General features: G+C 39.4%; 1 protein-coding gene across 6 annotated transcripts in view; it reads left to right on the top strand.

Annotated features, from left to right (window-relative positions):
- The first annotated feature begins 1,245 nt into the window (after positions 1–1,245).
- Positions 1,246–27,506, top strand: part of LOC110519864 (receptor-type tyrosine-protein phosphatase delta) — a 275,027-nt gene continuing 248,766 nt past the window's right edge. For 5 of the 6 annotated variants that reach the window (XR_016488744.1, XM_090209953.1, XM_090209952.1 and 2 more), the window contains exons 1-2: positions 1,246–1,389; positions 18,905–18,951. The gene's annotated coding sequence lies outside the window, so the exon portion shown is untranslated. The remainder of the gene's footprint in view (positions 1,390–18,904; positions 18,952–27,506) is intronic. The other variant, XM_090209954.1, reaches the window with a different exon arrangement.

Genomic DNA, 27,506 nt, shown 5'->3' with positions numbered 1-27,506 from the left:
TCTCACCCTCCTCTCCTCTCTCCCTTCTCTCCTCCCTCCCTCCTCTCTTCACCCCCTCGCTCTCCTCTCCCCCTCTCTCTCTCCCTCTCCTCTCTCCCCTTCCTCTCCTCTCCTCTCCCCTTCCTCTCCTCTCCTACACTCTCCTCTCCCACCTCCCTCTCCTCTCCCCTCCTCTCTCCCCTTCCTCTCCTCTCCCCCTTCCTCTCCTCTCTCCCCTTCTCTCTTCTCCCCCTCTCTCTCTTTCTTCTCCCTCTGCCCCCTCTCTCCTCCCCCCACTCCCTCTCTCTCTTCTCACGGCCTCTAGCTCAGTAGTAGTTATTTACCATGTATTTTTTAAAGTAGGGCACTGCTGAGTAATATCTAGCACCTAGAAATTATTATTCATGATGTCACCACCCACCTAGGACACAACACTTTCTCACTACCACACACACACACCACACACACACAAACACACACGCACACACACACACACACCACACACACCTCACACCACACACACCTCACACCACACACACCTCACACCACACACACACCTCACACCACACACATACCACACACACCACAGACACACACACACACCACACACAGTCTTGTAAGTACAACTAACGTCCTACAAAGCTAAGCCTTGTAAGTAGCGGGTTGATATTTCTGGAGAGAAGCCAGACTTATTCATTCATCATCTGGTTCTATTTTCTCAGTGAGATGATGTTGGCAACATTCAATGTGAGACATCGTGGCTGTATTTACCATGCTTGGTGTAACACAGCACACACACACACACACACACACACACACACACACACACACACACACACACACACACACACACAGGGCTTAGAAATCTACTGGGTTCTGAACTGAAATCTACTGGGTTCTGAACTGAAATCCACTGGGTTCTGAACCGTAATCTACTGGGTTCTGAACCGAAATCTACTGGGTTCTGAACTGAAATCTACTGGGTTCTGAACTGAAATCTACTGGGTTCTGAACCAAAATCTACTGGGTTCTGAACCGAAATCTACTGGGTTCTGAACCGAAATCTACTGGTTTCTCAACCTGAAATCTACTGGGTTCTGAACTGAAATCTACTGGGTTCTAAACTGAAATCTACTTTGTTCTGAATTGAAATCTACTGAGTTCTGAACAGAAGTCTTCTGAGTTCTGAACAGAAATCTACTGGGTTCTGAACAGAGTCTGTTTTTCAAGAGAGCAGCCATCCCACATTCCCCTCCATCTTTCTAGAACCAATGCCTTTTAACCTTTCTCTTCTTCCTGCAGGGGAATTCTGGGAGTTTTACTTTTATTCTTTCGTTCCTTGAGGATGAAGCAACACAGTGGAACCCTCCCTTAACACTGGTGAGTGATGATGACCCTCCCTTAACACTGGTGAGTGATGAAGAGTGATGATGACGGTAATGAATATACAAGCATATTGTGCAGCATAGTTGGATTCAAAGTTTATTTGACCCTCTTCCTTATGATGTCTGCCTTAATGGTCACCCCTTCAGATAAAGTGTAAACAGAATGTCCAGCTGAACGTGAATAGTCTCCAGAGAACACCTCCCCCTCTGTCAGAGAACACCTCCCTTTCTGTCAGAGAACACCTCCCCTTCTGTCAGAGAACACCTCCCCTTCTGTCAGAGAACACCTCCCCCTCTGTCAGAGAACACCTCCCACTCTGTCAGAGAACACCTCCCCCTCTGTCAGAGAACACCTCCCACTCTGTCAGAGAACACCTCCCACTCTGTCAGAGAGCAGTGATTCAGTAATGTGACAGTCCACCACACTGGTGCTGCTGATAACAGACAGGACAGAGAGACACACACACACAGACACACACACACGCACACGCACACACACGCACGCAAGCGCGTACACACACACACACACACACACGCGCGCGCGCGCGCACACACGCACAGTACAACCTACAACCTACACACACACGCGCACACACACACACACACACAGTACAACCCACACACACACACACACGCACAGTACAACCTACACACACACACACACTCACACAGACACACGCACAGTACAACCTACACACACACACACACGCACAGTACAACCTACACACACATGAGCACACGCGCGCACACACACGCGCACACGCATGCACACGCACACACACACACACAGTACAACCTACACACACACACACACACACACACACACAGACAGACAGACCCAAACTAGTTTTAGGACAGATACTGTACTTCTGTATGACTTCAACTAAGAGCTTTCACACGGTCATGTCCTCAGAGAGAAGGAGAGGGTTAGAGAGAGAGGGGGGACAGAGAGGGAAAGAGAGTGACAGAGAGAGAACATACAGAGTTAAAGAGTTAGCAAAAGAGAGAGAGTCCTCTGGGGGGGAGAGAAAAAGAGAGAGAGAGAGAGAGAAAGAGAGGGAGTCCTCTGGGGGGGGAGAAAAAGAGCGAGAGAGTCCTCTGGGGGAGAGAGAGAGAGTCCTCTGGGGGGGGAGAAAAAGAGAGAGTCCTCTGGGGGAGAGAGAGAGTCCTCTGGGGGAGAGAGAAAAAGAGACAGAGAGAGAGAGAGTCCTCGGGGAGAGAGAGAGAGAGAGAGAGAGAGTCCTCGGGGAGAGAGAGAGAGAGAGAGAGAGAGTCCTCGGGGAGAGAGAAAGAGTCCTCTGGGGGGGAAAGAGACAGAGAGAGAGAGAGAGTCCTCTGGGGGGGAAAGAGACAGAGAGAGAGAGAGAGAGAGAGAGTCCTCTGGGGGGGAAAGAGAGTCCTCTGGGAGAGAGAGAGAGACAGAGAGAGAGAGACAGAGAGTCCTCTGGGGGGGAGAGAGAGTCCTCTGAGGGGGAGAGAGAGAGAGACAGAGAGTCCTCTGGTGGGGAGAGAGAGGGACTCTGGGGGAGAGAGAGAGAGTCCTCTGGGGGGGAGAGAGAGGGACTCTGGGGGAGAGAGAGAGAGAGTCCTCTGGGGGGGAGAGAGAGAGTGAGAGAGAGAGAGAGTCCTCTGGGGGAGAGAGAGAGAGTCCTCTGGGGGGGGAGAAAAAAAGAAAAAAGAGAAAGAGAGAATACATGAAAGTTTAATTAACATCAGTTGCCCATAAGAACTGAACACACACACACACACACTGAACACACAATCACTGAACGCACACACACACACACACACACACACACACACACACACACTGAACGCACACACACAAACGCACATACACACCACACACACACACTGAACGCACAAACACACACACACACACGTACACACATACCACAACACACACACACACACACACACACACACTGACTGAGAGAGAGTGTTGTTCCCCAGCTGTTTCAAAGTGTTCGTTCTGTTTCATTATTGAACGCGTTGCTGTTGAACGCTCGGCTGAGCCTTCCTGTCTTGTTAAGAGTAGGACGCCAGGTTTAGCCTGCGTCCCAAACGCACCCTATTCCTTTTATAGTGAACTACTGTTGACCAGAGCCCTACATGGGTCCTAGTCAAAAGCAGTACACTACATAGGGAATACAGTACCATTTAGGACCCAGGCTTAGTAACGTCACACGACTAAATATAAACTACTACTTCACCTCTCTGAGGATGTAGTAACGTCACACGACTAAATATAAACTATAACTTCACCTCTCTGAGGACTTAGTAACGTCACACGACTAAATATAAACTATAACTTCACCTCTCTGAGGACTTAGTAACGTCACACGACTAAATATAAACTATAACTTCACCTCTCTGAGGACTTAGTAACGTCACACGACTAAATATAAACTATAACTTCACCTCTCTGAGGACTTAGTAACGTCACACGACTAAATATAAACTACTACTTCACCTCTCTGAGGACGTAGTAACGTCACACGACTAAATATAAACTATAACTTCACCTCTCTGAGGACTTAGTAACGTCACACGACTAAATATAAACTACTACTTCACCTCTCTGAGGACTTAGTAACGTCACACGACTAAATATAAACTATAACTTCACCTCTCTGAGGACTTAGTAACGTCACACGACTAAATATAAACTATAACTTCACCTCTCTGAGGTGTTGAAAAGATTGTGGTGGACTATATAAACACCACCCATTACTAAATCTAACTATAACCTAGTGGTGGACTATATAAACACCACCCATTACTAAATCTAACTATAACCTAGTGGTTACCTATATGAACACCACCCATTACTAAATCTAACTATAACCTAGTGGTTACCTATATAAACACCACCCATTACTAAATCTAACTATAACCTAGTGGTTACCTATATAAACACCACCCATTACTAAATCTAACTATAACCTAGTGGTGGACTATATAAACACCACCCATTACTAAATCTAACTATAACCTAGTGGTTACCTATATAAACACCACCCATTACTAAATCTAACTATAACCTAGTGGTTACCTATATAAACACCACCCATTACTAAATCTAACTATAACCTAGTGGTTACCTATATAAACACCACCCATTACTAAATCTAACTATAACCTAGTGGTTACCTATATAAACACCACCCATTACTAAATCTAACTATAACCTAGTGGTGGACTATATAAACACCACCCATTACTAAATCTAACTAAAACCTAGTGGTTACCTATATAAACACCACCCATTACTAAATCTAACTATAACCTAGTGGTTACCTATATAAACACCACCCATTACTAAATCTAACTATAACATAGTGGTGGACTATATAAACACCACCCATTACTAAATCTAACTATAACCTAGTGGTTACCTATATAAACACCACCCATTACTAAATCTAACTATAACCTAGTGGTGGACTATATAAACACCACCCATTACTAAATCTTACTATAACCTAGTGGTGGACTATATAAACACCACCCATTACTAAATCTAACTATAACCTAGTGGTTACCTATATAAACACCTCCCATTACCAAATCTAACTATAACCTAGTGGTTACCTATATAAACACCACCCATTACTAAATCTAACTATAACCTAGTGGTTACCTATATAAACACCACCCATTACTAAATCTAACTATAACCTAGTGGTTACCTATATAAACACCTCCCATTACCAAATCTAACTATAACCTAGTGGTTACCTATATAAACACCACCCATTACTAAATCTAACTATAACCTAGTGGTTACCTATATAAACACCACCCATTGCTAAATCTAACTATAACCTAGTGGTGGACTATATAAACACCACCCATTACTAAATCTAACTATAACCTAGTGGTTACCTATATAAACACCACCCATTACTAAATCTAACTATAACCTAGTGGTTACCTATATAAACACCACCCATTACTAAATCTAACTATAACCTAGTGGTGGACTATATAAACACCACCCATTACTAAATCTAACTATAACCTAGTGGTTACCTATATAAACACCTCCCATTACTAAATCTAACTATAACCTAGTGGTGGACTATATAAACACCTCCCATTACTAAATCTAACTATAACCTAGTGGTGGACTATATAAACACCACCCATTACTAAATCTAACTATAACCTAGTGGTGGACTATATAAACACCACCCATTACTAAATCTAACTATAACCTAGTGGTGGACTATATAAACACCACCCATTACTAAATCTAACTATAACCTAGTGGTGGACTATATAAACACCTCCCATTACTAAATCTATCTATAACCTAGTGGTTACCTATATAAACACCACCCCTTACTAAATCTAACTATAACCTAGTGGTTACCTATATAAACACCACCCATTACCAAATCTAACTATAACCTAGTGGTGGACTATATAAACACCACCCATTACCAAATCTAACTATAACCTAGTGGTTACCTATATAAACACCACCCATTACTAAATCTAACTATAACCTAGTGGTTACCTATATAAACACCACCCATTACTAAATCTAACTATAACCTAGTGGTTACCTATATAAACACCACCCATTACCAAATCTAACTATAACCTAGTGGTTACCTATATAAACACCACCCATTACCAAATCTAACTATAACCTAGTGGTTACCTATATAAATACCACCCATTACTAAATCTAACTATAACCTAGTGGTTACCTATATAAACACCACCCATTACCAAATCTAACTATAACCTAGTGGTTACCTATATAAACACCACCCATTACTAAATCTAACTATAACCTAGTGGTTACCTATATAAACACCACCCATTACCAAATCTAACTATAACCTAGTGGTTACCTATATAAACACCACCCATTACTAAATCTAACTATAACCTAGTGGTGGACTATATAAACACCACCCATTACTAAATCTAACTATAACATAGTGGTGGACTATATAAACACCACCCATTACTAAATCTAACTATAACCTAGTGGTTATCTATATATGCACCACCCATTACTAAATCTAACTATAACCTAGTGGTTACCTATATAAACACCACCCATTACCAAATCTAACTATAACCTAGTGGTTACCTATATAAACACCACCCATTACTAAATCTAACTATAACCTAGTGGTGGACTATATAAACACCACCCATTACTAAATCTAACTATAACCTAGTGGTTACCTATATAAACACCACCCATTACTAAATCTAACTATAACCTAGTGGTGGACTATATAAACACCACCCATTACTAAATCTAACTATAACCTAGTGGTGGACTATATAAACACCACCCATTACTAAATCTAACTATAACCTAGTGGTTACCTATATAAACACCACCCATTACTAAATCTAACTATAACCTAGTGGTTACCTATATAAACACCACCCATTGCTAAATCTAACTATAACCTAGTGGTGGACTATATAAACACCACCCATTACTAAATCTAACTATAACCTAGTGGTTACCTATATAAACACCACCCATTACTAAATCTAACTATAACCTAGTGGTTACCTATTTAAACACCACCCATTACTAAATCTAACTATAACCTAGTGGTGGACTATATAAACACCACCCATTACTAAATCTAACTATAACCTAGTGGTGGACTATATAAACACCACCCATTACTAAATCGAATTATAACCTAGTGGTGGACTATATAAACACCACCCATTACTAAATCTAACTATAACCTAGTGGTGGACTATATAAACACCACCCATTACTAAATCTAACTATAACCTAGTGGTGGACTATATAAACACCACCCATTACTAAATCTAACTATAACCTAGTGGTGGACTATATAAACACCACCCATTACTAAATCTAACTATAACCTAGTGGTTACCTATATAAACACCACCCATTACTAAATCTAACTATAACCTAGTGGTTACCTATATAAACACCACCCATTACTAAATCTAACTATAACCTAGTGGTTACCTATATAAACACCACCCATTACTAAATCTAACTATAACCTAGTGGTTACCTATATAAACACCACCCATTACTAAATCTAACTATAACCTAGTGGTTACCTATATAAACACCACCCATTACTAAATCTAACTATAACCTAGTGGTTACCTATATAAACACCACCCATTACTAAATCTAACTATAACCTAGTGGTGGACTATATAAACACCACCCATTACTAAATCTAACTATAACCTAGTGGTTACCTATATAAACACCACCCATTACTAAATCTAACTATAACCTAGTGGTGGACTATATAAACACCACCCATTACTAAATCTAACTATAACCTAGTGGTTACCTATATAAACACCACCCATTGCTAAATCTAACTATAACCTAGTGGTGGACTATATAAACACCACCCATTACTAAATCTAACTATAACCTAGTGGTTACCTATATAAACACCACCCATTACTAAATCTAACTATAACCTAGTGGTTACCTATATAAACACCACCCATTACTAAATCTAACTATAACCTAGTGGTTACCTATTTAAACACCACCCATTACTAAATCTAACTATAACCTAGTGGTGGACTATATAAACACCACCCATTACTAAATCTAATTATAACCTAGTGGTGGACTATATAAACACCACCCATTACTAAATCTAATTATAACCTAGTGGTGGACTATATAAACACCACCCATTACTAAATCTAACTATAACCTAATGGTGGACTATATAAACACCACCCATTACTAAATCTAACTATAACCTAGTGGTGGACTATATAAACACCACCCATTACTAAATCTAACTATAACCTAGTGGTTACCTATATAAACACCACCCATTACTAAATCTAACTATAACCTAGTGGTGGACTATATAAACACCACCCATTACTAAATCTAACTATAACCTAGTGGTTACCTATATAAACACCACCCATTACTAAATCTAACTATAACCTAGTGGTGGACTATATAAACACCACCCATTACTAAATCTAACTATAACCTAGTGGTGGACTATATAAACACCACCCATTACTAAATCTAACTCTAACCTAGTGGTTACCTATATAAACACCACCCATTACTAAATCTAACTATAACCTAGTGGTTACCTATATAAACACCACCCATTACTAAATCTAACTATAACCTAGTGGTTACCTATTTAAACACCACCCATTACTAAATCTAACTATAACCTAGTGGTGGACTATATAAACACCACCCATTACTAAATCTAACTATAACCTAGTGGTGGACTATATAAACACCACCCATTACTAAATCGAATTATAACCTAGTGGTGGACTATATAAACACCACCCATTACTAAATCTAACTATAACCTAGTGGTGGACTATATAAACACCACCCATTACTAAATCTAACTATAACCTAGTGGTGGACTATATAAACACCACCCATTACTAAATCTAACTATAACCTAGTGGTGGACTATATAAACACCACCCATTACTAAATCTAACTATAACCTAGTGGTTACCTATATAAACACCACCCATTACTAAATCTAACTATAACCTAGTGGTTACCTATATAAACACCACCCATTACTAAATCTAACTATAACCTAGTGGTTACCTATATAAACACCACCCATTACTAAATCTAACTATAACCTAGTGGTTACCTATATAAACACCACCCATTACTAAATCTAACTATAACCTAGTGGTTACCTATATAAACACCACCCATTACTAAATCTAACTATAACCTAGTGGTTACCTATATAAACACCACCCATTACTAAATCTAACTATAACCTAGTGGTGGACTATATAAACACCACCCATTACTAAATCTAACTATAACCTAGTGGTTACCTATATAAACACCACCCATTACTAAATCTAACTATAACCTAGTGGTGGACTATATAAACACCACCCATTACTAAATCTAACTATAACCTAGTGGTTACCTATATAAACACCACCCATTGCTAAATCTAACTATAACCTAGTGGTGGACTATATAAACACCACCCATTACTAAATCTAACTATAACCTAGTGGTTACCTATATAAACACCACCCATTACTAAATCTAACTATAACCTAGTGGTGGACTATATAAACACCACCCATTACTAAATCTAACTATAACCTAGTGGTTACCTATTTAAACACCACCCATTACTAAATCTAACTATAACCTAGTGGTGGACTATATAAACACCACCCATTACTAAATCTAATTATAACCTAGTGGTGGACTATATAAACACCACCCATTACTAAATCTAATTATAACCTAGTGGTGGACTATATAAACACCACCCATTACTAAATCTAACTATAACCTAATGGTGGACTATATAAACACCACCCATTACTAAATCTAACTATAACCTAGTGGTGGACTATATAAACACCACCCATTACTAAATCTAACTATAACCTAGTGGTTACCTATATAAACACCACCCATTACTAAATCTAACTATAACCTAGTGGTGGACTATATAAACACCACCCATTACTAAATCTAACTATAACCTAGTGGTTACCTATATAAACACCACCCATTACTAAATCTAACTATAACCTAGTGGTGGACTATATAAACACCACCCATTACTAAATCTAACTATAACCTAGTGGTGGACTATATAAACACCACCCATTACTAAATCTAACTCTAACCTAGTGGTTACCTATATAAACACCACCCATTACTAAATCTAACTATAACCTAGTGGTTACCTATATAAAGACCACCCATTACCACATCTAACTATAACCTAGTGGTGGACTATATAAACACCACCCATTACTAAATCTAACTATAACCTAGTGGTGGACTATATAAACACCACCCATTACTAAATCTAACTATAACCTAGTGGTTACCTATATAAACACCACCCATTACTAAATCTAACTATAACCTAGTGGTGGACTATATAAACACCACCCATTACCAAAACTAACTATAACCTAGTGGTTACCTATATAAACACCACCCATTACTAAATCTAACTATAACCTAGTGGTGGACTATACAAACACCACCCATTACTAAATCTAACTATGACCTAGTGGTGGACTATATAAACACCACCCATTACTAAATCTAACTATAACCTAGTGGTTACCTATATAAACACCACCCATTACTAAATCTAACTATAACCTAGTGGTGGACTATATAAACACCACCCATTACTAAATCTAACTATAACCTAATGGTGGACTATATAAACACCACCCATTACCAAATCTAACTATAACCTAGTGGTTACCTATATAAACACCACCCATTACTAAATCTAACTATAACCTAGTGGTGGACTATATAAACACCACCCATTACTAAATCTAACTATAACCTAGTGGTGGACTATATAAACACCACCCATTACTAAATCTAACTATAACCTAGTGGTGGACTATATAAACACCACCCATTACTAAATCTAACTATAACCTAGTGGTGGACTATATAAACACCACCCATTACTAAATCTAACTATAACCTAGTGGTTACCTATATAAACACCACCCATTACTAAATCTAACTATAACCTAGTGGTGGACTATATAAACACCACCCATTACTAAATCTAACTATAACCTAGTGGTTACCTATATAAACACCACCCATTACTAAATCTAACTATAACCTAGTGGTTACCTATATAAACACCACCCATTACTAAATCTAACTATAACCTAGTGGTGGACTATACAAACACCACCCATTACTAAATCTATCTATAACCTAGTGGTGGACTATATAAACACCACCCATTACTAAATCTAATTATAACCTAGTGGTTACCTATATAAACACCACCCATTACTAAATCTAACTATAACCTAGTGGTGGACTATATAAACACCACCCATTACTAAATCTAACTATAACCTAGTGGTTACCTATGTAAACACCACCCATTACCAAATCTAACTATAACCTAGTGGTTACCTATATAAACACCACCAATTACTAAATCTAACTATAACCTAGTTGTGGACTATATAAACACCACCCATTACTAAATCTAACTATAACCTAGTGGTTACCTATATAAACACCACCCATTACTAAATCTAACTATAACCTAGTGGTTACCTATATAAACACCACCCATTACTAAATCTAACTATAACCTAGTGGTGGACTATACAAACACCACCCATTACTAAATCTAACTATGACCTAGTGGTGGACTATATAAACACCACCCATTACTAAATCTAACTATAACCTAGTGGTTACCTATATAAACACCACCCATTACTAAATCTAACTATAACCTTGTGGTGGACTATATAAACACCACCCATTACTAAATCTAACTATAACCTAGTGGTGGACTATATAAACACCACCCATTACTAAATCTAACTATAACCTAGTGGTGGACTATATAAACACCACCCATTACTAAATCTAACTATAACCTAGTGGTGGACTATAAACACCACCCATTACTAAATCTAACTATAACCTAGTGGTGGACTATATAAACACCACCCATTACTAAATCTAACTATAACCTAGTGGTTACCTATATAAACACCACCCATTACTAAATCTAACTATAACCTAGTGGTTACCTATATAAAGACCACCCATTACCACATCTAACTATAACCTAGTGGTGGACTATATAAACACCACCCATTACTAAATCTAACTATAACCTAGTGGTGGACTATATAAACACCACCCATTACTAAATCTAACTATAACCTAGTGGTGGACTATATAAACACCACCCATTACTAAATCTAACTATAACCTAGTGGTGGACTATATAAACACCACCCATTACTAAATCTAACTATAACCTAGTGGTTACCTATATAAACACCACCCATTACTAAATCTAACTATAACCTAGTGGTGGACTATATAAACACCACCCATTACCAAATCTAACTATAACCTAGTGGTTTCCTATATAAACACCACCCATTACCAAATCTAACTATAACCTAGTGGTTACCTATATAAACACCACCCATTACTAAATCTAACTATAACCTAGTGGTGGACTATATAAACACCACCCATTACTAAATCTAACTATAACCTAGTGGTTACCTATATAAACACCACCCATTACTAAATCTAACTATAACCTAGTGGTTACCTATATAAACACCACCCATTACTAAATCTAACTATAACCTAGTGGTGGACTATATAAACACCACCCATTACTAAATTTAACTATAACCTAGTGGTGGACTATATAAACACCACCCATTACCAAATCTAACTATAATCTAGTGGTTACCTATATAAACACCACCCATTACCAAATCTAACTATAACCTAGTGGTTACCTATATAAACACCACCCATTACTAAATCTAACTATAACCTAGTGGTGGACTATTTAAACACCACCCATTACTACATCTAACTATAACCTAGTAGTTACCTATATAAACACCACCCATTACTAAATCTAACTATAACCTAGTGGTTACCTATATAAACACCACCCATTACTAAATCTAACTATAACCTAGTGGTTACCTATGTAAACACCATCCATTTCTAAATCTAACTATAACCTAGTGGTGGACTATATAAACACCACCCATTACCAAATCTAACTATAACCTAGTGGTGGACTATATAAACACCACCCATTACTAAATCTAACTATAACCTAGTGGTTACCTATATAAACACCACCCATTACAAAATCTAACTATAACCTAGTGGTTACCTATATAAACACCACCCATTAATAAATCTAACTATAACCTAGTGGTGGACTATATAAACACCACCCATTACTAAATCTAACTATAACCTAGTGGTTACCTATATAAACACCACCCATTACTAAATCTAACTATAACCTAGTGGTTACCTATATAAAGACCACCCATTGCCACATCTAACTATAACCTAGTGGTGGACTATATAAACACCACCCATTACTAAATCTAACTATAACCTAGTGGTTACCTATATAAACACCACCCATTACTAAATCTAACTATAACCTAGTGGTGGACTATATAAACACCACCCATTACTAAATCTAACTATAACCTAGTGGTTACCTATATAAACACCACCCATTACTAAATCTAACTATAACCTAGTGGTGGACTATATAAACACCACCCATTACTAAATCTAACTATAACCTAGTGGTGGACTATATAAACACCACCCATTACTAAATCTAACTATAACCTAGTGGTGGACTATATAAACACCACCCATTACTACATCTAACTATAACCTAGTAGTTACCTATATAAACACCACCCATTACTAAATCTAACTATAACCTAGTGGTTACCTATATAAACACCATCCATTTCTAAATCTAACTATAACCTAGTGGTGGACTATATAAACACCACCCATTACCAAATCTAACTATAACCTAGTGGTTACCTATATAAACACCACCCATTACTAAATCTAACTATAACCTAGTGGTGGACTATACAAACACCACCCATTACTAAATCTAACTATGACCTAGTGGTGGACTATATAAACACCACCCATTACTAAATCTAACTATAACCTAGTGGTTACCTATATAAACACCACCCATTACTAAATCTAACTATAACCTAGTGGTGGACTATATAAACACCACCCATTACTAAATCTAACTATAACCTAGTGGTTACCTATATAAACACCACCCATTACTAAATCTAACTATAACCTAGTGGTTACCTATATAAACACCACCCATTACTAAATCTAACTATAACCTAGTGGTGGACTATATAAACACCACCCATTACTAAATCTAACTATAACCTAGTGGTTACCTATATAAACACCACCCATTACTAAATCTAACTATAACCTAGTGGTTACCTATATAAAGACCACCCATTACCACATCTAACTATAACCTAGTTGTGGACTATATAAACACCACCCATTACTAAATCTAACTATAACCTAGTGGTTACCTATATAAACACCACCCATTACTAAATCTAACTATAACCTAGTGGTTACCTATATAAACACCACCCATTACTAAGTCTAACTATAACCTAGTGGTGGACTATATAAACACCACCCATTACTAAATCTAACTATAACCTAGTGGTTACCTATATAAACACCACCCATTACTAAATCTAACTATAACCTAGTGGTGGACTATATAAACACCACCCATTACTAAATCTAACTATAACCTAGTGGTTACCTATATAAACACCACCCATTACTAAATCTAACTATAACCTAGTGGTGGACTATATAAACACCACCCATTACTAAATCTAACTATAACCTAGTGGTGGACTATATAAACACCACCCATTACTAAATCTAACTATAACCTAGTGGTGGACTATATAAACACCACCCATTACTAAATCTAACTATAATCTAGTGGTTACCTATATCAACACCACCCATTACCAAATCTAACTATAACCTAGTGGTTACCTATATAAACACCACCCATTACTAAATCTAACTATAACCTAGTGGTGGACTATATAAACACCACCCATTACTACATCTAACTATAACCTAGTAGTTACCTATATAAACACCACCCATTACTAAATCTAACTATGACCTAGTGGTTACCTATATAAACACCACCCATTACTAAATCTAACTATAACCTAGTGGTTACCTATGTAAACACCATCCATTTCTAAATCTAACTATAACCTAGTGGTGGACTATATAAACACCACCCATTACCAAATCTAACTATAACCTAGTGGTTACCTATATAAACACCACCCATTACTAAATCTAACTATAACCTAGTGGTGGACTATATAAACACCACCCATTACTAAATCTAACTATAACCTAGTGGTTACCTATATAAACACCACCCATTACTAAATCTAACTATAACCTAGTGGTTACCTATATAAACACCACCCATTACTAAATCTAACTATAACCTAGTGGTTACCTATGTAAACACCATCCATTTCTAAATCTAACTATAACCTAGTGGTGGACTATATAAACACCACCCATTACCAAATCTAACTATAACCTAGTGGTGGACTATATAAACACCACCCATTACTAAATCTAACTATAACCTAGTGGTTACCTATATAAACACCACCCATTACAAAATCTAACTATAACCTAGTGGTTACCTATATAAACACCACCCATTAATAAATCTAACTATAACCTAGTGGTGGACTATATAAACACCACCCATTACTAAATCTAACTATAACCTAGTGGTTACCTATATAAACACCACCCATTACTAAATCTAACTATAACCTAGTGGTTACCTATATAAAGACCACCCATTGCCACATCTAACTATAACCTAGTGGTGGACTATATAAACACCACCCATTACTAAATCTAACTATAACCTAGTGGTTACCTATATAAACACCACCCATTACTAAATCTAACTATAACCTAGTGGTGGACTATATAAACACCACCCATTACTAAATCTAACTATAACCTAGTGGTTACCTATATAAACACCACCCATTACTAAATCTAACTATAACCTAGTGGTGGACTATATAAACACCACCCATTACTAAATCTAACTATTACCTAGTGGTGTACTATATAAACACCACCCATTACTAAATCTAACTATAACCTAGTGGTGGACTATATAAACACCACCCATTACTACATCTAACTATAACCTAGTAGTTACCTATATAAACACCACCCATTACTAAATCTAACTATAACCTAGTGGTTACCTATATAAACACCATCCATTTCTAAATCTAACTATAACCTAGTGGTGGACTATATAAACACCACCCATTACCAAATCTAACTATAACCTAGTGGTTACCTATATAAACACCACCCATTACTAAATCTAACTATAACCTAGTGGTGGACTATACAAACACCACCCATTACTAAATCTAACTATGACCTAGTGGTGGACTATATAAACACCACCCATTACTAAATCTAACTATAACCTAGTGGTTACCTATATAAACACCACCCATTACTAAATCTAACTATAACCTAGTGGTGGACTATATAAACACCACCCATTACTAAATCTAACTATAACCTAGTGGTTACCTATATAAACACCACCCATTACTAAATCTAACTATAACCTAGTGGTTACCTTTATAAACACCACCCATTACTAAATCTAACTATAACCTAGTGGTGGACTATATAAACACCACCCATTACTAAATCTAACTATAACCTAGTGGTTACCTATATAAACACCACCCATTACTAAATCTAACTATAACCTAGTGGTTACCTATATAAAGACCACCCATTACCACATCTAACTATAACCTAGTTGTGGACTATATAAACACCACCCATTACTAAATCTAACTATAACCTAGTGGTTACCTATATAAACACCACCCATTACTAAATCTAACTATAACCTAGTGGTTACCTATATAAACACCACCCATTACTAAGTCTAACTATAACCTAGTGGTGGACTATATAAACACCACCCATTACTAAATCTAACTATAACCTAGTGGTTACCTATATAAACACCACCCATTACTAAATCTAACTATAACCTAGTGGTGGACTATATAAACACCACCCATTACTAAATCTAACTATAACCTAGTGGTTACCTATATAAACACCACCCATTACTAAATCTAACTATAACCTAGTGGTGGACTATATAAACACCACCCATTACTAAATCTAACTATAACCTAGTGGTGGACTATATAAACACCACCCATTACTAAATCTAACTATAACCTAGTGGTGGACTATATAAACACCACCCATTACTAAATCTAACTATAATCTAGTGGTTACCTATATCAACACCACCCATTACCAAATCTAACTATAACCTAGTGGTTACCTATATAAACACCACCCATTACTAAATCTAACTATAACCTAGTGGTGGACTATATAAACACCACCCATTACTACATCTAACTATAACCTAGTAGTTACCTATATAAACACCACCCATTACTAAATCTAACTATGACCTAGTGGTTACCTATATAAACACCACCCATTACTAAATCTAACTATAACCTAGTGGTTACCTATGTAAACACCATCCATTTCTAAATCTAACTATAACCTAGTGGTGGACTATATAAACACCACCCATTACCAAATCTAACTATAACCTAGTGGTTACCTATATAAACACCACCCATTACTAAATCTAACTATAACCTAGTGGTGGACTATATAAACACCACCCATTACTAAATCTAACTATAACCTAGTGGTTACCTATATAAACACCACCCATTACTAAATCTAACTATAACCTAGTGGTTACCTATATAAACACCACCCATTACTAAATCTAACTATGACCTAGTGGTTACCTATATAAACACCACCCATTACTAAATCTAACTATAACCTAGTGGTTACCTATATAAACACCACCCATTACTAAATCTAACTATAACCTAGTGGTTACCTATATAAACACCACCCATTACTAAATCTAACTATAACCTAGTGGTGGACTACAGTGCCAGTCTAAAGCTTGGACACACTGACTCATTCAAGGGTTTTTACTTTATATTGACTATGTTCAACATTGTAGAATAATAGTGAAGACATCAGAACTATGAAATAACACATATGGAATCATGTAGTAACTCCCCCCCCCCCCCAAAAAAAACGTATTAAACAAATCAAAATATATTTTATATTTGAGATTCTTCAAAGTAGCCTTTTGCCTTGACGGCAACTTTTCACACTCTTGACATTCTCTCAACCATCTTCATGAGGAATGCTTTTCCAACGGTCTTGAAGGAGTTCCCACATATGCTTAGCACTCGTTGGCTGCCTGAGAGAATGCCAAGAGTGTGCCCCAAGTGAAAACGTTTGGTCAACCCAGGTCTAAAGGTCCAACTCCTTTATAAAATATAATGAGTGTTCTCTGTGGTTGGATTTGACTAGAGGGGTGTAATACACGATACCACCACCAGATGGCAGCATTGCAACACTAACCGTAGAACCATCACGTCTCTCACAAGTCGTCTTGAAGGATTTTCCAGAAATCCTGGTTGGAGGATTCTGTATTCCCTCATTATTCCCTCATTATTCCCTCCTTATTCCCTCCTTATTCCCTCATTATTCCCTCCTTATTCCCTCATTATTCCCTCATTATTCCCTCATTATTCCCTCATTATTCCCTCATTATTCCTTCATTATTCCCTCATTATTCCCTCATTATTCCCTCATTATTCCCTCATTATTCCCTCCTTATTCCCTCCTTATTCCCTCATTATTCCCTCATTATTCCCTCATTATTCCAGGAATTTTCCCACAAGGATTTTTTGAGAAAACTTGGACGAGAGTTTACCAGCCTTATGCAACCTTACTCACAAACTAGACGAGATACAGGCACACATATACAAACTACTCTATCAGGACACCTGGTTGTCTTTAATTTAACTTCACATAATCTTGTTCTGGCTCGGGCCAGATTGAATCTTCAGTGTGGCCTCTCTACTCAAATAAAGGACAGGTGACGTGTCATAAGAAATTGTACTGATATTCTCTCTCTCTCTCTGTTCAGCTCTTTCTCTTCTCTGTCTGAGGTTAGAACATGGAACATGGAAGAAGGTAAGATCTCTGCATTTTTCCTCTGCTGGCGGCGTGGGTGTGTGTGTGTGTGTGCGTGTGCGTGAGTGCGTGCGTGTGTGTGATCAATGCCCTCTGGGGGAAAAACGTCATATGAATCCACCTATACACCTGGGCACAAACTCACCCTGCTATTAACACAGTAATGATATAGAGTTATTGCGGCTCTGCGTTAGATGTCTGTCTGCATGTACATACAGTACCTTAGTACAGAGCTGTTCAACTCCGACCCTACAACGTTCTGAGTACTGCTGGGGTTTCTGTTCTACCTGATTATTAATCACAGGTCTAAATCAGTCTCTGATTAGAATATGAAGAATGAAAGAATCAACAGACCTGGTGTAGAGGTCCAGTTTTATATCTGGTGTAGAGGTCCAGTTTTATATCTGGTGTGGAGGTCCAGTTTTATATCTGGTGTAGAGGTCCAGTTTTATATCTGGTTTAGAGGTCCAGGTTTATATCTGGTTTAGAGGTCCAGTTTTATATCTGGTGTAGAGGTCCAATGAGGAGGAGGGATGAGGAGGAGAGATGAGGAGGAGAGATGAGGAGAGGAGGTGGAGATATGAGGAGGAGAGATGAGGAGGAGAGATGAGGAGGAGAGATGAGGAGAGGAGGTGGAAAGATGAGGAGGAGAGATTAGGAGGAGAGATGAGGAGAGGAGGTGGAGAGATGAGGAGAGGAGAGGAGGTAGAGAGGTGAGGAGAAGTGATGAGGAGGACCCATGAGGAGGAGAGGAAAGGGAGAAGAGATGAGGAGAGGGAAGGGAGAAGAGATGAGGAGGAGAGATGAGGAGGGGGAAGGGAGAAGAGATGGGGAGAGGGAAGGGAGAAGAGATGAGGAGAGGGAAGGGAAGGGAGGAGAGATGAGGAGAGGGAAGGGAGAAGAGATGAGGAGGAGAGATGAGGAGAGGGAAGGGAGAAGAGATGAGGAGGAGAGGGAAGGGAGAAGAGATGAGCGAGTGGAATAGGAAATTAAGTGCTTGTGCCTCAGGGTGTGTGTGTGTGTGTGTGTGTGTGTGTGTGTGTGTGTGTGTGTGTGTGTGTGTGTGTGTGTGTGTGTGTGTGTGTGTGTGTGTGTGTGTGTGTGTAACACTTGAAGTCAGACAGAGTGAGATGAGAAGAGGTACTCACTCAGTGTAATTGGGATTTGATTAAGATAACACAACACAAAGACACACAGCCACACACACACACACACACACAACCACACACACACACACACACACACACAACCACACACCAACACACACACCCACACACACACACACACCACACACACACACACACACACACACACACACACACACACACACACACACACACACACACACACACACACACAGGGTTTCCTGACTGGGGCATAAGATGATGGGAGGAGCCTCTTCTTTCTGCCCTGAAGGCAACCTGTGTGTGGTGTGTGTGTGTGTGTGTGTGTGTGTGTGTGTGTGTGTGTGTGTGTGCCAGATCAGCATGTTAATGTGTGTTAGGCAGTTTAATTAAATATTATTTAGGTTGATATCTGCTAGGGTAAAGGCCTTATACCCTCCCTATCTCTCTCTCACACACACACACACACACACACACACACACACACACACACACACACACACACACACACACACACACACACACACACACACAAACAGAGACACACACACACCACTTAATCACATACACACGAACACACAGTATGAAGGGGCACTGATTTCTCTAGAGCTCCTGGATTATGAGAGAGAGACAGTGAAGCTACAGTTTCAAATGAAAGGCTTCCCAGAGATAACAGGGAACAGACACGCACACACACAGGCACAGAGACTAGTCATTAGATAAAGAGAGAGAGACAGAGAGAGAGGGAGAGAGAGAGAGAAAACACAAATTTCTTCACACATGGTCGTGGGGTGAGACAGGGATGTAGCTTAAGCCAAACCCTCTTCAACATATATATCAACGAATTGGTGCGGGCACTAGAAAAGTCTGCAGCACCCGGCCTCACCCTACTAGAATCCGAAGTCAAATGTCTACTGTTTGCTGATGATCTGGTGCTTCTGTCACCAACCAAGGAGGTCCTACAGCAGCACCTAGATCTTATGCACAGATTCTGTCAGACCTGGGCCCTGGCAGTAAATCTCAGTAAGACCAAAATAATGGTGTTCCAAAAAAGGTCCAGTCACTAGAACCACAAATACAAATTCCATCTAGACACTGTTGCCCTAGAGCACACAAAAAACTATACATACCTTGGCCTAAACATCAGCGCCACAGGTAACTTCCACAAAGTTGTGAACGATCTGAGAGACAAGGCAAGAAGGGCCTTCGATGCCATCAAAAGGAACATACATTTCAACATACCAATTAGGATTTGGCTAAAAATACTTGAATCAGTCATAGAGCCCATTGCCCTTTATGGTTGTGAGGTCTGGGGTCCGCTCACCAACCAAGACTTCAAAAAATGGGACAAACACCAAATTGAGACTCTGCACGCAGAATTCTGCAAAAATATCAATATCAATATCAACAATGTTCCACATTGTGTACAATGTAGAACACCAAATGCATGCAGAGCAGAATTAGGCCGATACGCACTAATTATCAAAATCCAGAAAAGAGCCGTTAAATTCTACAACCACCTAAAAGGAAGCGATTCCCAAACCTTCCATAACAAAGCCATCACCTACAGAGAGATGAACCTGGAGAAGAGTCCCCTAAACAAGCTGGTCCTGGGGCTCTGTTCACAAACACAAACACACCCTACAGAGCCCCAGGACAGCAGCACAATTAGACCAACCAAATCATGAGAAAACAAAAAGATAATTACTTGACACATTGGAAAGAATTAACAAAAAAACAGAGCAAACTAGAATGCTATTTGGCCCTACACAGAGAGTACACAGCGGCAGAATACCTGACCACTGTGACAGACCCAAAATTAAGGAAAGCTTTGACTATGTACAGACTCAATGAGCATAGCCTTGCTATTGAGAAAGGCCGCCGTAGGCAGACCTGGCTCTCAAGAGAATACAGGCTATGTGCTCACTGCCCACAAAATGAGGTGGAAACTGAGCTGCACTTCCTAACCTCCTGCCCAATGTATGACGAAATTCCACAGTGTTCCATCACAGCAGCAAGATTTGTGACCTGTTGCCACGAGAAAAGGGCAACCAGTGAAGAACACACACCATTGTAAATACAACCCATATTTATGCTTATTTATTTTATCTTGTGTACTTTAACCATTTGTACACCGTTACAACACTGTATATATACATAATATGACATTTGTAATGTCTTTATTGTTTTGAAACTTCTGTATGTGTAATGTTTACTGTTAATTTTTATTGTTTATTTCACTTTATATATTCACTTTATATATTATCTACCTCACTTGCTTTGGCAATGTTAACACATGTTTCCCATGCCAAGAAAGCCCCTTGAATTGAATTGAATTGAGAGAGAGAGAGAGAGAGAGAGACAGAGAGAGAGAGAGAGAGAGCCAGAGAGAGAGAGAGCGAGAGAGAGGTATATATATATATTTAGAGAGAGAGAGAGCCAGAGAGAGAGAGAGACAGAGAGAGAGAGAGCGAGAGAGAGAGCAAGAGAGAGGTATATATATATTTAGAGAGAGAGAGAGACAGAGAGAGAGAGAGAGAGAGAGCGAGAGAGAGAGAGGTATATATATATATTTAGAGAGAGAGAGAGACAGAGAGAGAGAGGTATATATATATATTTAGAGAGAGAGAGAGACAGAGAGAGAGAGAGAGAGAGAGAGTGAGAGGTATATATATATATTTAGAGAGAGAGAGACAGAGAGAGAGGGGTATATATATATATATTTAGAGAGAGAGAGAGACAGAGACAGAGAGAGAGAGAGAGAGAGAGAGAGAGAGAGAGAGAGGTATATATATATATATTTAGAGAGAGAGAGAGACAGAGAGAGAGAGGTATATATATATATTTAGAGAGAGAGAGAGACAGAGAGTGCCCTCGACCTTCTGTCTGAGGCCAAACTAGGCTCACCCAGCCACATAATAATACACACAGGCACAAACGACCTGAGAGCACTGCAGGAAAGAGTGGCCACAGCACTGAAGAGAGTGATTGAAAAGGCTTCTTCTACTTTCCCCAACGCACAAGTGGTTATCTCCACCCTGCTACCACGAAAAGACTTCCACCCTGCCACAATACAGCGGGTAAATGCAAGTATTTCCCGTGACTGTGCCTCAAAACCAAACGTTTTCCTGGCCCACCACTCCACCCTGGACTTGAACAGCCTCTATGACCAGGTCCACCTCTACAAGGCAGCAGTGCCCACCTTTGCCCGAACTCTAAAGGACATCGCTCTCAAACGTATCCCCAACACTTCACACAGGAGCAACAGATCAATAGACACCCCATCCAGACCAGCGAGACACCCTCCCAGATCTGCAGGACCCCCCCCTGGACCTACACATAGAGGACCCACGCCAAGAGGAATTACATCCAGACCACAGTACACCCAGACACATCCACACCCCCACCCCAACCAATCAACACCCCCCCACGTCAACCATGCCCACACCCCATTTAGGCCCACCCAGGTCAGACCTATGCCACTCCTGCCCACCCCATGCACCCCACCCCCGCAAAGAGGGCCTCAACATGGAAGCCACACATACGCCCAGGTAGTGAGCGGGCAAACAGTCCCAACCCCCACTCTCACACTCGCCGAAGCCAATGGCATGTACCAGATGCTCAGCAGGCTCTGCTCACACTTACTGGCCTGAGGCCAAACCACGACCAACAACATTGGACACTCTATGGAACAAAAAGCCTTCACTATATTATCATGGAATATCCAAGGCCTGAGGTCATCTGCCTTTGGCCTAAAGAGCAGAAACCCGGACTTCACCAAAGAAATCGGTAATACAGACATTGTCATCCTGCAAGAAACCTGGTATAGAGGAGACGGACCCACTGGTTGCCCTCTAGGTTACAGAGAGCTGGTAGTCCCATCCACCAAACTACCAGGTGTGAAACAGGGAAGGGACTCAGGGGGTATGCTAATTTGGTATAGAGCAGACCTAACTCACTCCATTAAATTAATCAAAACACGAACATTTTACATTTGGCTAGAAATTCAAAAGGAAATTATCCTAACAGAGAAAAATGTCCTCCTGTGTGCTACCTATATCCCCCCACTAGAATCCCCATATTTTAATGAAGACAGCTTCTCCATCCTGGAGGGGGAAATCAATCATTTCCAGGCCCAGGGACATGTACTAGTCTGTGGCGACCTAAATGCCAGAACCGGACAAGAACCTGACACCCTAAGCACACAGGGGGACAAACACCTGCCTGGAGGTGACAGCATTCCCTCCCACATATGCCCCCCTAGGCACAACTATGACAACATAACCAACAAAAACGGGTCACAACTCCTGCAGCTCTGTCGCACGCTGGGTATGTACATAGTCAACGGTAGGCTTCGAGGGGACTCCTATGGTAGGTACACCTATAGCTCATCTCTTGGCAGTAGTACTGTAGACTACTTTATCACCGACCTCAACCCAGAGTCTCTCAGAGCGTTCACAGTCAGCCCACTGACACCCCTATCAGACCACAGCAAAATCACAGTCTACTTAAACAGAGCAATAATCAATCATGAGGCATCAAAGCCAAAGGAACTGAGTAACATTAAGAAATGCTATAGATGGAAGGAATGCAGTTTGGAAACCTACCAAAAAACAATTAGGCAACAACAAATTCAATCCCTTTTAGACAATTTCCTGGGTAAAACGTTCCGCTGTAATAGTGAAGGTGTAAACTTGGCAGTAGAAAATCTTAACAGTATATTTGACCTCTCAGCTTCCCTATCAAATCTAAAAATCTCAAATAGAAAACCGAAGAAAATTAACAATAATGACAAATGGTTTGATGAAGAATGCAAAAATCTAAGAAAGAAATTGAGAAACCTGTCCAACCAAAAACATAGAGACCCGGAAAACCTGAGTCTACGCCTTCACTATGGTGAATCACTAAAACAATACAGAAATACACTACGGAAAAAGAAGGAACAGCATGTCAGAAATCAGCTCAATGCAATTGAAGAATCCATAGACTCTAACCACTTCTGGGAAAATTGGAAAACACTAAACAAACAACAACAAGAAGAATTATCTATCCAAAATGGAGATGTATGGGTAAACCACTTCTCCAATCTTTTTGGCTCTATAACAAAGAATAAAGAGCAAAAACATATACATGATCAAATACAGATCTTAGAATCATCTATTAAAGACTACCAGAACCCACTGGATTATCCAATTACATTGAATGAGTTACAGGACAAAATAAAAACCCTCCAACCCAAAAAGGCCTGTGGTGTTGATGGTATCCTCAATGAAATGATCAAATATACAGACAACAAATTCCAATTGGCTATACTAAAACTCTTTAACATCATACTTAGCTCTGGCATCTTCCCCAATATTTGGAACCAAGGACTGATCACCCCAATCCACAAAAGTGGAGACAAATTTGACCCCAATAACTACCGTGGAATATGTGTCAACAGTAACCTTGGGAAAATCCTCTGCATTATTATTAACAGCAGACTCGTACATTTCCTCAATGAAAACAATGTACTGAGCAAATGTCAAATTGGCTTTTTACCAAATTACCGTACAACAGACCATGTATTCACCCTGCACACCCTAATTGACAACCAAACAACCAAAACAAAGGCAAAGTCTTCTCATGCTTTGTTGATTTCAAAAAAGCCTTCGACTCAATCTGGCATGAGGGTCTGCTATACAAACTGATGGAAAGTGGTGTTGGGGGTAAAACATACGACATTATAAAATCCATGTACACAAACAACAAGTGTGCGGTTAAAATTGGCAAAAAACACACACATTTCTTCACACAGGGTCGTGGGGTTAGACAGGGATGCAGTTTAAGCCCCACCCTCTTCAACATATATATCAACGAATTGGCGCGGGCACTAGAAAAGTCTGCAGCACCCGGCCTCCCCCTGCTAGAATCCGAAGTCAAATGTCTGCTGTTTGCCGATGATCTGGTGCTTCTGTCACCAACCAAGGAGGGCCTACAGCAGCACCTAGATCTTATGCACAGATTCTGTCAGACCTGGGCCCTGACAGTAAATCTCAGTAAGACCAAAATAATGGTGTTCCAAAAAAGGTCCAGTCACCAGGACCACAAATACAAATTCAATCTAGACACTGTTGCCCTAGAGCACACAAAAAACTATACATACCTTGGCCTAAACATCAGCGCCACAGGTAACTTCCACAAAGCTGTGAACGATCTGAGAGACAAGGCAAGAAGGGCATTCTATGCCATCAAAAGAAACATAAATTTCAACATACCAATTAGGATTTGGCTAAAAATACTTGAATCAGTCATAGAGCCCATTGCCCTTTATGGTTGTGAGGTCTGGGGTCCGCTCACCAACCAAGACTTCACAAAATGGGACAAACACCAAATTGAGACTCTGCACGCAGAATTCTGCAAAAATATCCTCCGTGTACAACGTAGAACACCAAATAATGCATGCAGAGCAGAATTAGGCCGATACCCACTAATTATCAAAATCCAGAAAAGAGCCGTTAAATTCTACAACCACCTAAAAGGAAGTGATTCACAAACCTTCCATAACAAAGCCATCACCTACAGAGAGATAAACCTGGAGAAGAGTCCCCTAAGCAAGCTGGTCCTGGGGCTCTGTTCACAAACACAAACACACCCTACAGAGCCCCAGGACAACAGCACAATTAGACCCAACCAAATCATGAGAAAACAAAAAGATAATTACTTGACACATTGGAAAGAATTAACAAAAAAACAGAGCAAACTAGAATGCTATTTGGCCCTAAACAGAGAGTACACAGCGGCAGAATACCTGACCACTGTGACTGACCCAAAATTAAGGAAAGCTTTGACTATGTACAGACTCAGTGAGCATAGCCTTGCTATTGAGAAAGGCCGCCGTAGGCAGACATGGCTCTCAAGAGAAGACAGGCTATGTGCTCACTGCCCACAAAATGAGGTGGAAACTGAGCTGCACTTCCTAACCTCCTGCCCAATGTATGACCATATTAGAGAGACATATTTCCCTCAGATTGCACAGATCCACAAAGAATTCGAAAACAAATCCAAATTTGAAAAACTCCCATATCTACTGGGTGAAATTCCACAGTGTGCCATCACAGCAGCAAGATTTGTGACCTGTTGCCACGAGAAAAGGGCAACCAGTGAAGAACACACACCATTGTAAATACAACCCATATTTATGCTTATTTATTTTATCTTGTGTCCTTTAACCATTTGTACATTGTTAAAACACTGTATATATATATATAATATGACATTTGTAATGTCTTTACTGTTTTGAAACCTCTGTATGTGTAATGTTTACTGTTAATTTTTGTTGTTTTTCACTTTATATTTTCACTTTGTATGTTGTCTACCTCACTTGCTTTGGCAATGTTAACACATGTTTCCCATGCCAATAAAGCCCTTGAATTGAATTGAATTGAATTG

Source organism: Oncorhynchus mykiss, chromosome 19 (assembly GCF_057628025.1).
Source record: "Oncorhynchus mykiss isolate SJ-2025 chromosome 19, ASM5762802v1, whole genome shotgun sequence".
Lineage (NCBI taxonomy): Eukaryota > Metazoa > Chordata > Actinopteri > Salmoniformes > Salmonidae > Oncorhynchus > Oncorhynchus mykiss.
Note: the sequence above shows the minus strand (reverse complement) of the source record. Positions and strands in the feature narration are given on the sequence as shown.